This window comes from Salvelinus sp. IW2-2015, linkage group LG32 (assembly GCF_002910315.2).
Source record: "Salvelinus sp. IW2-2015 linkage group LG32, ASM291031v2, whole genome shotgun sequence".
Lineage (NCBI taxonomy): Eukaryota > Metazoa > Chordata > Actinopteri > Salmoniformes > Salmonidae > Salvelinus > Salvelinus sp. IW2-2015.
The window spans coordinates 26438674-26446338 of NC_036871.1; the positions used below are offsets into that span (position 1 = coordinate 26438674).

Sequence of the window (7665 nt, forward strand, 5' to 3'; positions counted from 1 at the left end):
GCCTCGGGGACGACCCGGAGGGCGAGGCGCAGGGCGATCCGGACGAAGACGGTGGAACTCCTGCAGCATAGACGGCTTCCCATGTCTCCTCCGCGTGCCTGAACCAGTCGTCCACCGCAGGAACCTCGGTCTGACCCTGATGCCAAGGCGCCAGAACCATACCGGAAGGGAGAGAGGTTAGTGGAGGAGTGGCGGAGCGAGATCTGTGCCATCTCGGCCCAGGGCACGAACGCCGCCCACTCCCCCGGCCGGTCCTGGCAATAGGACCGCAGAAACCTACCCACATCCTGGTTCACTCTCTCCACCTACCCATTACTCTCGGGGTGAAACCCTGAAGTAAGACTGATCGAGACTCCCAGACGTTCCATGAATGCCTTCCAGACCCTAGACGTGAACTGGGGACCCTGATCAGACACTATGTTCTCAGGCACCCCGTAGTGCCGGAAGACGTGTGTAAACAAGGCCTCCGCAGTCTGTAGGGCCGTAGGGAGACCGGGCAGAGGGAGGAGATGACAGGACTTAGAGAAACGATCCACAGTGACCAGGATCGCGTTTTTACCCTGTGAGAGTGGAAGATAAGTCAGAAAATGCACCGACAGGTGCGACCAAGGCCGCTGTGGAACGGGTAAGGGGTGTATCTTACCTCTGGGAAGGTGCCTCTGAGTCTTACACTGGGCGCACACCGAGCAGGAGGAAACATAAACCCTCACGTCCTTAGCCAAGGTAGGCCACCAGTATCTCCCGCTCAAACAGTGCACTGTCCGACCGATCCCAGGATGACCAGAGGAGGGTGACGTGTGGGCCCAATAAATCAACCGGTCACGAACAGCAGACGGGATGTACAGACGCCCAGCGGGACACTGGACGGGAGCGGGCTCTGCACGTAACGCCTGCTCAATGTCTGTATCCAGCTCCCACACTACTGGCGCCACCAGGCAGGAGGCGGCGAGTATGGGAGCGGGATTCATGGGCCGCTCCTCTGTGTCATACAGCCGGGACAATGCGTCTTCCTTAACGTTCTGGGAGCCTGGTCTGTAGGAAAGGGTAAACACAAAATGGGTGAAAAACATGGCCCACCTTGCCTGGCGATGGTTCAGTCTCCTTGCTGCCCGGATGTACTCCAGATTGCGGTGGTCAGTCCCGATGAGAGAAGGGTGTCTAGCCCCCTCAAGCCAATGTCTCCACGCCTTCAAGGCCTTGGCGACAGCCAACAGCTTCCGGTCCCCCACATCATAGTTTCGCTCCGCCGGGCTGAGCTTCTTCGAGAAGAAGGCACAGCGGCGGAGCTTCGGTGGTGTACCCGAGCGCTGAGAGAGCACAGCTCCTATCCCAGYCTCGGACGCGTCCACCTCCACTATGAACACCAAAGAGGGATCTGGATGGGCCAGCACGGGAGGTAAACAGAACCCTCAGGTGACCAAAAGCCCTGTCCGCCTCAGCTGACCACTGCAAGYGTACCGGGCCCCYCTTCAGCAGTGAGGTAATGGGAGCCGCTACCTGACCAAACCCCCGGATAAACCTCCGGTAGTAGTTGGCAAACCCTAAGAACCACTGCACCTCCTTTTCCGTGGTGGGAGTCGGCCAATTACGCACGGCTGAAATGCGGTCACTCTCCATCTCCACCCCTGAGGTGGAAATGCGATACCCTAGGAAAGAGACGGACTGTTGGAAGAACAGGCACTTCTCAGCCTTGACGTACAGGTCATGCTCCAACAGGCGACCAAGCACCCTGCGCACCAGGGACACATGCTCGGCGTGTGTAGCGGAGTATATAAAAATGTCATCAATATACACCACCAAACCCTGCCCGTGCAGGTCCCTGAAAATCTCGTCTACAAAGGCATGGAAGACTGATGGCGCATTCATCAACCCGTACGGCATCACGAGGTACTCATAGTGCCCTAAGGTGGTACTGAAATCCGTCTTCCACTCGTCTCCCTCCCGGATACGCACCAGGTTGTAAGCACTCCTGAGATCTAGTTTAGTGAAGAAGCGCGCCCCGTGCATAGACTCAATCGCTGTGGCTATGAGCGGTAGCGGGTAACTATACCTCACAGTGATCTGATTCAGACCCCGATAGTCAATACAAGGGCGCAGACCTCCCTCCTTCTACTTCACAAAAAATAAACTTGAGGAGGCAGGTGAAGTGGAGGACCGAATGTACCCCTGACGCAGGGATTCGGAGACATATGTTTCCATAGCCTCTGTCTCCGCATGTGAGAGGGGATACACGTGACTCCTGCAGCGTCTACCAGGAGATTTATCGCACAATCGCCCYGTCGATGAGGTGGTAATTGAGTCGCCTTCTTTTTTAGAGAAGGCGAGAGCCAAATCGGCATATTCAGGGGGAATATGCACGGTGGAGACCTGGTCTGGACTCTCCACCGTAGTAGCACCAATGGAAACCCCTAACACCTACCTGAGCACTCTCGCGACCACCCCGTGAGAGCCCTATGTGGCCAAGAAACAGTGGGTGTGCTTGTGCATGACATCTCCGCTATGCAATCCGGTTTCCAAGCTGGTCACGGGTGCACCTCAGCCACGCTCAAGGTCCTAAACAATATCATAACCGCCATCGATAAAAGACAGATCTGTGCAGCCGTCTTCATCGACCTGGCCAAGGCTTTCGACTCTGTCAATCACCGTATTCTTATCAGCAGACTTAACAGCCTTTGTTTCTCTAATGACTGCCTTGCCTGGTTCACTAACTACTTCTCAGATAGAGTTCAGTGTGTCAAATCGGAGGGCCTGTTGTCCGGACCTCTGGCAGTCTCTATTGGGGTGCCACAGGGTTCAATTCTCGGGTTGACTCTTTTCTCTGTATATATCAATGATGTTGTTCTTGCTGCGGGTCATTCTTTGATCCACCTCTAAGCAGACCACACAATTCTGTATACATCTGGCCCTTCTTTGGACACTGTGTTAACAAACCTCCAAACGAGCTTCAATGCCATACAACACTCCTTCCGTGGCCTCCAACTGCTCTTAAATGCTAGTAAAATGAAATGCATGCCCATCAACCGATCGCTGCCCGCTCCCGCCCCCCGACTCGCATCACCACTCTGGACGATTCTGATTAAGAATATGTGGACAACTATAAATACCTAGGTGTCTGGTTAGACTGTAAACTCTCCTTCCAGACTCATATTAAGCATCTCCAATCCAAAATGAAATCTAGAATCGGCTTCTTATTTCACAACAAAGCCTCCTTCACTCATGCTGCCAAACATACCCTTGTAAAACTGACTATCCTACCGATCCTTGACTTTGGCGAAGTCATTTACAAAAAAGCCTCCAACACTCTACTCAGCAAATTGAATGCAGTCAATCACAGTGCCACCCATTTTGTCACCAAAGCCCCATATACTACCCACCACTGCGACCTGTATGCTCTCGTTGGCTGGTCCTCGCTGCATATTCGTCGCCAAACCCACTGGCTCCAGGTCATCTATAAGTCTTTGCTAGGTAAAGACCCGCCTTATCTCAGCTCACTGGTCACCATAGCAACACCCACCCGTAGCACGCACTCCAGCAGGTATATTTCACTGGTCATCCCCAAAGCCAACACCTCCTTTGGCTGCCTTTCCTTACAGTTCTCTGCTGCTAATGACTGGAACGAATTCCAAAATCACTGAAGCTGGAGACTTATATCTCCCTCACTAACTTTAAGCGTCAGCTGTCAGAGCAGCTTACCAATCGCTGCAGCTGTACACAGTCCATCTGTAAATAGCCCATCCAACCAACTACAGTTGAAGTAGGAAGTTTACATACACTTAGGTTGGAGTCATTAAAACTCATTTTTCAACCACTTCACACATTTCTTGTTAACAAACTATAGTTTTGGCAAGTTGGTTAGGACATCTACTTTGTGCATGACACAAGTAATTTTTCCAACAGTTGTTTACAGACAGATTGTTTCACTTATAAATCACTGTGTCACAATTCCAGTGGCTCAGAAGTTTACATACACTAAGTTGACTGTGCCTTTAAACAGCTTGGGAAATTCCAGAAAATGATATCATGGCTTTAGAAGTTTCTGATAGGCTAATTAACATAATTTGAGTCAATTGGAGGTGTACCTGTGGATGTATTTCAAGGCCCTACCTTCAAACTCAGTGGGAAAATGGGAAAATCAAAACAAATCAGCCAAGGACCTCAGAAAATAAATTGATAGACCTCCACAAGTCTGGTTCATCCTTGGGAGCAATTTCCAAACGGCGAAGGTACACGTTCATCTGTTACAACAATAGTACGCAAGTATAAACACCATGGGACCTTGCAGCCGTCATACCGCTCAGAAGAGAAGAACGCATTTTCTGTCTCCTAGAGATGAACTACTTTGGTGCGAAAAGTGCAAATCAATCCAGAACAACAGCAAAAGACCCTGTGAAGATGCTGGATGGGAACAGGTACAAAAGTTATCTATATCCACGTAAAACGAGTCCTATATCGACATAACCTGAAAGGCGCTCAGCAAGGAGAAGCCACTGCTCCAAAACCACCATAAAAAAGCCAGACTACTGTTTGTAACTGCACATCGGGACCCAAATATCGTACTTTTTTCCGAAATGTCCTCTGTCTGATGAAAACAAATAAGAAAACTGTTTGGCCATAATGACCATTTGTTATGTTTGGAGGGAAAAAGGGGAAGGCTTGCAAGCCGATAGACCGATACACCATCCCACACCAGTGAGAGCCACGGTCTGAGTGGCAAGTCCCACATGATGTTGTGGGGAGAGCCCATTCGCTGACAGAGAAGACACTCTGCACTTCGTTAAAAATATGCCGATCGGCACATGTAGGGAGGTAATTATGATGATATATTGGAAGCAACACTCAATGAGAACAGTCAGGAAGTTAAAGGGTTATGGTGCAAACTGTCCTCCCAAATGACAATGACCCCAATCATACTTCCAAATTTGTGGCAAAAGGCTAAGGACAAACAAAAGTCAAGTATTTGGAGTGGCCATCACCAAAGTCCTGACCTCAATCCTATAGAATTATTTGTGCGGCAGAACTTAAGAAAAAAGCATTGTGCCGAGCATGCGAGGCCTACAAACCTGACTCAGTTACACCAAGCTCTGTCAGGTGGAATGGGCAAAATTCCCCCAACTTATTGTTGGGAAGCTTGTGGAGGCTGCCTGAAACGTTTGACCCAATTAACAATTTAAAAGGCAATGCTAACCAAATACTAATTGAGTGTATGTAAACTTCTGACCCACAGGGAATGTGATGAAAGAAATAAAAGCTGAAATAAATCATTCTCTCTACTATTATTCTGACATTTCACATTCTTAAAATATAGTGGTGATCCTAACTGACTTAAGACAGGGGATTTTTACTAGGATTAAATGTCAGGAATTGTGAAAAACTGAGTTTAAATGTATTTGGCTAAGGTGTATGTAAACTTCCGACTTCAACTGTACCTACCTCATCCCCATATTTGTTTTTGTTTTTCTGCTCTTTTGTACACCAGTATTTCTACTTGCATATCCTCATCTGCACATATATCACTCCAGTGTAAATTTCTACATTTTAATTACTTCGCCACTATGGCCTATTTATTGCCTTACCTGCTTACTTAATTTGCACACACAGTATACAGATTTTTCTGTTGTGTCATTGACTGTACGTTTGTTTATCTCATGTGTAACTCTGTGTTGTTGTTTTTGTCGCACTGCTTTGCGTTATCTTGGCCAGGTCGCAGTTGTAAATGAAAACTGATTCTCAACTGGCCTACCTGGTTAAATAAAGGCGAAATAAATAAAAATATGATAAACTGTCACGTTCCTGACCGGTTTTCTGTTATTTTGTATGTGTTTGACGTTTTGTGTTTCTATGTTGGTTTAATGGGTACCTGATATGGTTCTCAATTAGAGGCAGGTGGTTTTCATCTCCTCTGATTGAGAATCATATTAAGGTAGGTGGTGTCACATTGTTTGTTTGTGGGTGGTTGTCTCCTGTGTCTGTGTCAGTGTATGTTACGCACACGGGACTGTTTCGGTTTGTTTGTTCGTTCGGTTTTTGTGTAGTCTGTTTTTCCTGTTCGTGCGTTCTTCGTGTTTCATGTAAGTTCTTACGTTCAGGTCAGTCTACGTGTTTTGTTGTTTTGTTTCTATTCAAGTGTTCGTCGTGTTTTCGGTTGTTTAAATAAATATCATGTCTTATCACGACGCTGCGTTTTTGTTCAATCCCTGCTCCTCAACACCGTTACATAAACAAAAATGTTGAGTGAGTGGCTTTTACCCAAAATGAGTATGTATGTCGTGAAATTAGAATACTTTTGTTTTGACACTAGAGAAAACAACTCTATGTCCATTCCTTCATTCATGAGTTGAGAGATCTTTGACTGTATGCCTATTGCCTATACAGTGGGCTCCAAAATGACTGGCACCCCTGACTGGCAATGCACAAACAATACTTAAAAAATATAAACAATATAATTATTGAGATGAACTCAAAATACCAACATGTGAGAAATACTGTACTTTATTCATGTTTCAAATGAGACCCACCAAAATAATTTATTGATTTAATTTAAAATCAATGTCCTCCAAATCAAGGTTTCACAATTAATGGCACCCTTAAAGATTATTGTAAATAACATCTACCAAAATTAAACCAGGAATTAAATTTGACTTATTTAAGTTTATCTAAGTCTTAAGGAACTATATTGAGCCATTACATCACTTCCTGTTTCATTAGGGTATAAAAATGAGGTAACATGTAGGTAATATCCCTTTGTCATCCAACACCATGAAGAAAACAAAATATCTGGCAGTTCAAAAGAGACAGATGGTCATAGACCTTCATAAATCTGGTAATGGCTACAAGAAGATCCACAAATGATTGAATATACCACTGAGCACTGTCAGGGCAATTATTTAAAAAAAATATGGAACAGTTGAAAGCTTCACGGGTAGACGGAAATGCATTCCCCCCCCCAGGATAGGGAGGAGGATGGTGAGAGAAGCAACAAAACCCCCAAGAATCACTGTGAAATAATTGCAGGCCTTGGTGGCGTCTTGGGGTCACCAGGTTTCAAAAAGCACCATCAGATGCCACCTCCACAACCACAGGCTCTTTGGAAGGGTTGCCAGAAGAAAGACCTTTCTGACCCCAAGACACAGACGCAAGTGCTTGGAGTTTGCCAAACGTCATTTCAATTATGACTGGAAGAAGGTGCTCTGGTCAGATACAGCACCGGCATGTTTGGCGTCGAAACAGAGATGCATACAAGGAGAGGCACCTCATACCCATGGTGAAATATGGTGGTGGGTCAGTGATGTTTTGGGGCTGTTTTAATTCCAGAGGTACAGGGGCACGAGTTAAGATTGATGGCATAATGAATTCCACCAAGTATCAGGCAATTTTGGCTGACAATCTGGTTGCCTCTGCCAGAAGGCTGGAACTTGTCCGTAGGTGGACTTTCCAACAAGACAATGACCCAAAATATACAGTGGGGCAAAAARGTATTTAGTCAGCCACCAATTGTGCAAGTTCTCCCACTTAAAAAGATGAGAGAAGCCTGTAATTTTCATCATAGGTACACTTCAACTATGACAGACAAAATGAGGGAAAAAAATCCAGAAAATCACATTGTAGGATTTTTTATGAATTTATTTGCAAATTATGGTGGAAAATAAGTATTTGGTCACCTACAAA

The 7665-nt window shown here is 46.4% G+C and overlaps 1 long non-coding RNA gene across 1 annotated transcript in view; it reads right to left on the bottom strand.

The window, feature by feature from the left end:
• LOC139023449 (uncharacterized) overlaps positions 1-7665 on the bottom strand; it is a 763591-nt gene that overhangs the window by 279675 nt on the left and 476251 nt on the right. The gene's annotated exons all lie outside the window — the stretch shown is intronic.